The 7,013-nt window shown below is 37.2% G+C and overlaps 1 pseudogene; it reads right to left on the bottom strand.

Moving 5' to 3' along the window:
• Positions 1 to 5,745: 5,745 nt before the first annotated feature.
• On the bottom strand, positions 5,746 to 6,546 carry LOC123252344 (annotated as a pseudogene).
• Positions 6,547 to 7,013: the final 467 nt, after the last annotated feature.

The raw sequence follows: 7,013 nt of genomic DNA, 5'->3' as shown, positions 1-7,013 counted from the left end.
TTAAGGAAAAATCCATTAATATCTATTCATTATTTTGCTCATTCTCTATTTTATTGATATAAACATTTAGAGATATATGTTTTCATCTGATTGCTGTTTTTCTACATCCCATAAGTTTTGATATATTGTCTTATTTTTTCTCTTTAATTATGTATTGTTTCCTTGACTTGTTCTTTAAGATTAGGTTATTTAGTCTCCATTAATTTTTAATCTGTTTACACGATCCTTTATTGAATACAAGTTCTATTGTATTATAATCTAAATTGGATGTATTTAATATTTATGCTTTTTTGCATTTAACTAGAAAATTTTTATGTCCTAAAATATGTTTGATTTTTGTAAAGATGCCATGGACTGCTGAGAAAAAGGTATATTTCTTTCTATACCCATTCAGACCTCTCCAGATGTCCATTATATCTAGCTTATTTAGAATTCTATTCATTTCCTTGACTTCTTTCTTATTCATTTTTTTCATTAGATTTATCTAGTTCTGAGAGAAGAAGGTTTAAGACTCCTACTATTGTAGTTTTTCTAATCTATTTCTACCCATAATTCATTAATCTTTTTCTTTTAAAAATTTGGATACTATAGCATTTGGTGCATATATATTTAATGTTGATACTACTTCATTAACAATGGTATCTTTTAACATAATGTAGTTTCCCTGTTTATCTTTTTTAATTAAGTATTTTAGCTTTAACTTTGTCTGAGATCATGATCATTACCTTTGATTTTTTTTTAATATCTCAGCCCTTTATTTTTATTGATGCATGTTTGTCATTTTTTAAGTGTTTTTTTTTCCTCCTTGACCTGGGAACTTTGAAACTTAGCTTTAATGTTTCTGTAGGTTTTTATGTGGGGATCTCTTTCAGGTGGTGATTGGTAGATTTTTTTCATTTTTTATTTTTCTTTCTATTTCTAAAACTTCAGGTCAATTTTCCTTAATAAATTCTTGAAGTATGGCATCTAGATTTTTTTTTATGGATCATAGCTTTCAGGTAGTACAACAATTCTTATGTTATTTTTTCTTAATCCATTTTCCTAGTCAATTATGTTTTTCTAATGAGATATTTCATGTTCTTTTCTATTTTTTCATTATTTTGATTTTGTTTGATTCCTTGATGTCTTATGATGTCATTAGTTTCCCCTTATCCAATTCTAATTTTCAAAGGCTTATTTGCTTTAGTAAGTAATTTGCTTATTCTAATTGACTGCATTTCTTTTCATGATTTTCTTGCATTACTCTTATTTCTTTTCCCAATTTTTCTTCAACCTCTCTTATTTGATTTTTAAAGTCCTTTCTAAGCTCTTCTAAGAACTCTTTATGAACCTGGAACCATTTAAAATTTTTCTTTGAAGCTTTACAAGTAGCCGTTTTGACTTCATTGTCTTCTCGGTTTGAATCTTGATCTTCTCTATCACCAATAGCAACTCTCTAGGTCAGGTTCTTTCTCTATTGTTTAATTATTTTAGTGGTCTATTTCTTAGCTGTAAACTTTATATTAGGGTCAGGCTCTGCTTCCAAAATAGGGTTGGGGTGGGGTTGTCTCAGAATTTAGGTTTTTTTATGCTATTGTTTTCTGGGCTCTATCTGGGAGGCTTTGACTTTTTGGTTCTTCCAATGTTCTATGATCCAAGGCCAGGTGTGGTCAATGCTCCTCTACTTCATGGTCTACTAGTGACCTCAAGTACTCCTTTCCATCCCTGAGCCATGACCAAGGCCCCCAACACCATTAACACCACAAAAGCTCTTGCTCCCTGTGATCCACTCCTCTGCCCTCTGTGATGGAACTGAAACCAGGGACTCTGTTTAACATGCATGTGACTGCAACCAGCAGTGCCTCTGCTTTGACCTCAGCTAAGGCTATCACCTACACAGCTGCTCCCAGGGCTTATTGTTTGTTCACTCTGCAGTATCTGCCTGGAGGTAATTGCACTTCACTGTAGTCAAACCACTATCCTAAGAGGTCAGATTTTTCATAACATCCTCCCATGTGGTCTTAGGCTAGATGACTGCTTTACCCTGGCTTTTAATTAGTTCTGCTACTCTAAAATTCAGATTGAGGCATCATTTAAAATTATTTAAAGGGAAATTTGGGAGATCCAGGTAAGAATCTTGCCCAATTCTGCCATCTTTCTGCAATTCTTAGAATTCTCCTTCAGCAACTTCATTTACTAGCTCTTCCTCATGGCTTCCTCTGATTTAGATTAGGGTGGGGAAAGGAATGACAGAAGAAAAGATGAGTTTGACATTATACATGTTGAGTTTGAGATGATAGTGAAATATTGAGGTGAAAACATTCAGGATCTTATTGAAAATGCACAACTGGACCTTAGGGGGAAAGGTCAGGGCTAGAGGTCAAGGTCTTGGAGTCATCTGCTCTCTCATTGAACCTCTAAAACTATAGAACTGAATGAGAGGAGGGGAAAGAATATAGGCAGAGAGAAGTAGAAGACTGAGGACAGATCTTGTTGTATTCATGTTTAGGGGGCTGCAGGAAGATGAACAGAAATAAATAGAAAAAAAAACTCTGGGAAATAAAGAGTTCAACCAGTATAGATTGCTGACATAGAACCCAATCAAAGACACTATCCTTTTGAGGAAGAGGTACTTAATCACATATTTTAAAAATATATAATTTGTTTGCTTTTAAAATTCACAAGTGAGATAAAATCAACAGTAAATATGCAATAAAACAGAAAAAGAAGATTGCACTTGAAACAGTTTCTAATATGTATTGATTTTATTTTTGTCATTAAAAAATTCAACATGGTACTTTTGAAGGTGCCCTCATTACTGCTGGTCTTCCAATTATTCTATTGTGTGTATTTAAAAATCCACCAATTTGCTTTTCTTTTTTCTTTCTTGAGTGGAGGAAGGGCAATCCTATTCCTACTCTCCTTCATGACATCATTCTCTCCTATCTCAAATTTTAAAAATAGTCAAGTAGAATAAATTCCCATACTATCCAGGTCCCAAAATGTTCTTCAATCACCTCTCCTTCAAGGGGTATTAATGGTATTAAAACAGGAGGAGAGGGCAAGGAGAATGAGGTAAAAAAAAGACATTTCTATTACATTTGGCAAGTAGGAGACCATTGGTGACTTTCCAGTATGCAGTTTCTATGGCACAAAAAGCAGACGTCAGATTGCTAGGGGTAATGGAGAGGATATGTAGTGATAAAATGGAGAACATGTTTTGACTACATTTTTGAGAGGTTTGACTGTGAAAGGAATGAGAGAAACATAATGATAGCTAAAAGGAGCAGCAGGGTCAAGTGAAGGTTTTATGTTTTGTTTTTTTTTTAAATAGGGTAAATCTGTGCACCGTTGAAAGCAAGGGAAAGAGAACCAATGGAGAGGAGGAGACTAAAGATGCTATGGAGAGTAGGTCTGTAAATGAGAGAACGAGATTCTAGAAGATGTGAGTAGACAGATGTGTGCTGGTCAATTTTAATAACTGGCTCTCAGAGGAGGAAAGATGTACTTGACACACTTGTAAGTCTAATTTGCAATATTAATGTTTTCTCTATCCCTTTCTCTAGTCTAGATGATCCACAGAGCAATCAGCGCTCCCTCTGTTTGTAGCATTCGCAAATTTCTGAGGTCTAAATGCTCACACTGAAAAATGGGAGCAGTAGAGTTAGTTCCAGTGGGCCCCTGCCAGTGATGAACAAGTAGAAGGTAGAATAACACAATGGAAAGAACAGGACTCTAGAATCAAAAGATCTGGGTTCAAATTCTAAAGATAGTTTTTATAAGTATAAACTTGGGCAAGTCACTTAACTCCGTAACATAGGTTCAGTTTCCCTATCTACAAAATGAGAAGGTTGGCCTATTTGGCCCTTAAGGGCAACTATTCATCTATGATCCTCTGATCCAATGATTAGCCTTGGAAATAAAAGTCATATTTCTTCCTGAATATGGAAGGAAAGGAAGAAATAATGCAGTGATAATGAGTTCACTTGATCTTGATCTCAGTGAAGTTCAGCTGCAAACAGGGGAGGTGAGAGTAAAATAGGGGCATCGAGTAGAAATGTGGAATAGCTTTTGTGAGGAGTGTGCAAGAAGGAGAATGGGGTTGTCTCAGCAGACAGGGTTGAATAACTGTTAGAGTGAGGCCTGGAGCTACAAGTTTGGACTGGGGAGAAATTGCAAGAGATGCAAACAACTTTCTCCTACTCTCCTTCCTTCCTTTCTCTTGGCTTATTGTCTCTCTCCCCACACTGATTCTTTTTCTATGATTCTTTTTTTCCTTCTTCATTCTCCTCCTTCTCTCTTCCCACATCTTTCTAAGGCTTGGTCACAACATACCCTTTTACATTTATGGTTTGGGTTTTTTTTTTTGCATTTAATGAATCAAACTATATTTTTAAGAAAACTGAGTTGAATGGTTTACATTTTTCTCTCCATCATAAAAGCTAGTAGCCAATCCCTTTTTACTTATGTCTGGAGCTCATGTGGTTTTCCTATAAACCAATAGTGGCTTTGGAGGCAAAAGAAGAAGGGTCCCCACTTTTGCACTAAATTCTTTTGCATAATACATAACATTTTGATTAATTTTAAGATTTCATTTTGGGGCTCAGTAGCATATAATTTTCTACTTCTATTTGCTGTGAAGCTTCCTAAAAAAGCAAGCTATCCCTTTTCAATTGTCACTTTTGACTTCCATTAACCTGATGCTAGAACTTGCCAAACCACCAAGTGCCACGTGACTTGTATATCCCATAAGGAAAACCCAATGGGACAGTGGGATAACCCCAGTAAGGATGAGACTACCCAGAGGCCATCCAACAAGTGGCTTATTGGTTAGTTTATACCCTTCTATGGAAGGAAAGAGGACAGGGGACAGAAGAGTTGAAAAAAATAGCAATAGCTAATTGCCAAGCTTTGCCTCTACCTGACCTTTAATCTGCCCTCCTAATAACATCCCTAGAAGCCCAGGCTTCCGAAAGTTGTACACCTGGAAATTCTACCCTTTGGAAAATGTAGTCTTGTAGACAGGTAACTGAAGAATTTTCCCATTTTGCTGGGTAGAGATGGTACAATGATCCCTGTCTAGGATGTAATCTATAAAGAAAATAGCATATGACCTGGAGAGCAGAAAATAAGCTATCAAGTTATAAGATAAAGTGGAATAAAGCCACTAAACTTTGAGTGCCTCAGGAATGGCTGCTGTGATCTACATTTCTTGGACTTGTTTTGCCAAAAAAAAATCTATTTTATTTTTCTTCATTTTTAGAGCTCTGTATTCACTGTTTTTTATTATTACTTAAAAAGAGTATTGTACTAATTACACACAAGAAAAAAGTATCCATGTTCAGTATTATTTTGAAAACACTAAATTGTGTTGTAATAAGACAGTGAAAAAGAGTTGGTCATTCTGTGTTTGTGTGTGTAAGAGTGTGAGAGACTGAGAGAGAAACACAGAAAGAGAGAGACAGACAGACAGACAGAGAGACAGAAAGAGAGACAGAGAGAAAGAGAGAGAAACAGACAGAGAAACAGAAAGAGAGAGACAGAGAGAGAGACAGAGAGGAATACAGAGAGACACAGAGAGAAACAGAGAGAGAAACAGACAGAGAGAGACAGAGAAACAGAAAGAGGAAGAGAGAGACAGAGAGAAACAGAGAGAAGAGGAGAGAGACAAAGACAGAGACAGAGAGAGAAGCTAGAGAGAGACAGAGAGAGGATTATATGTGCACTGTGATCAGGTTTGTGTTCTAATCAAAATATTTGCCCTTTTCATTTGAGTCTTAGGTCCCTCTGACTCAAATGACCCTCTGAAGTGGCCCACCAAATTCTGTGTGCACCATTCCGTTCCCCAAATGGTGGTCTGGACAAATCGACTGTGAGAAACTGTAAAGAGTGTATGGTCTTTCCTTGCTGGAACCGACTGGGGCTGGGTTGGGGTTGGATATGGAGGGACTGCTGCTGTTCTGATTTCTTTTCCTTCTGGAAGCTAAAGCTTGCTTCTCTGCTTATTTCCCTTTGTTTCTGATCAAAACCATGAGCCTAAGCAGTTCTTACTTGGGATCCTAGGGTATAAAGTTCACCAGTAGCAAAATTTCATTGGTGTTAGTAATATTTGACTCAAAAAGAAGAGATGCTTGCATTCTCGATTGCTTAGGTAGGTAAGTTTAAACATCACATGACTCGGGCTTTTTTTCTTTGTCTTCCCGTTGTGCCAGGAACACAGCAGGTGAGAGCTGATTGAAATGGTCCTTCCACTTAACCCTGAACTTAATCTAAGCTGGCCTTTTAGGTAGCAATGGCGTCTGTGTCTACTTTGTTGCCAGATATCCCTGAACGCACATCAGTCGTGAATCCGAGTAGGTGAACCATGCCAACTTTGAGACGTTTATCGTGGTGACTTCAAATCATGTCTTGGACAGTGACTATGTCAGCTTGAGGATCCTTCTCTCCTGGAATGGATCTCTTGAACCATGGCAGAATTCCAAATTGTTTTGGCTCTCTGGGCTGCAGTCTAAATCTACTGGCTCCCTTCTGCTTCTCTAGGTCATCCTGAGGACTTGCACCCTCCATTTCAGTGCCTTTTCTAAGATGTCATTCATGGTGACTTCTGCACTGTCAGTTCATCTGAAGAAAGAAGAGTGCACAAAGCAGCATTTCTTCTAACAAAAAGTCATTGTTTGACCGCAACACCAGAGGATGAATAATCCTCAACCAAAGTGGAAGGGCTAAAGTCAAATCTCTAAAGGGGTTCATTAGAATCCAAGGGATGGAAAATGGTGTCAACCTCGCCATCATCCCTGACAACATGGAGATAATAAACAGCAATGTTGTCATTGTTGTCATTGAGATGGAGTTCGTATCCTTTATTAGTGTACCGCTAGCAGATGAGGCCAATCAGGTCATACACCTCATTGGCATTTCTATGGTCATGACTTTCATAGGCAGAAGTCTGTCTTCGTTGGTATAAGATGGGGGGTGGGAATCAATTTTTTTTGTTGTGGTTGTGATAGCCTGTATTTGACCTTTCTGATTAAGTT

Source organism: Gracilinanus agilis, chromosome 6, assembly GCF_016433145.1.
Source record: "Gracilinanus agilis isolate LMUSP501 chromosome 6, AgileGrace, whole genome shotgun sequence".
Classification (NCBI taxonomy): Eukaryota; Metazoa; Chordata; class Mammalia; order Didelphimorphia; family Didelphidae; genus Gracilinanus; species Gracilinanus agilis.
Note: the sequence above shows the minus strand (reverse complement) of the source record. Positions and strands in the feature narration are given on the sequence as shown.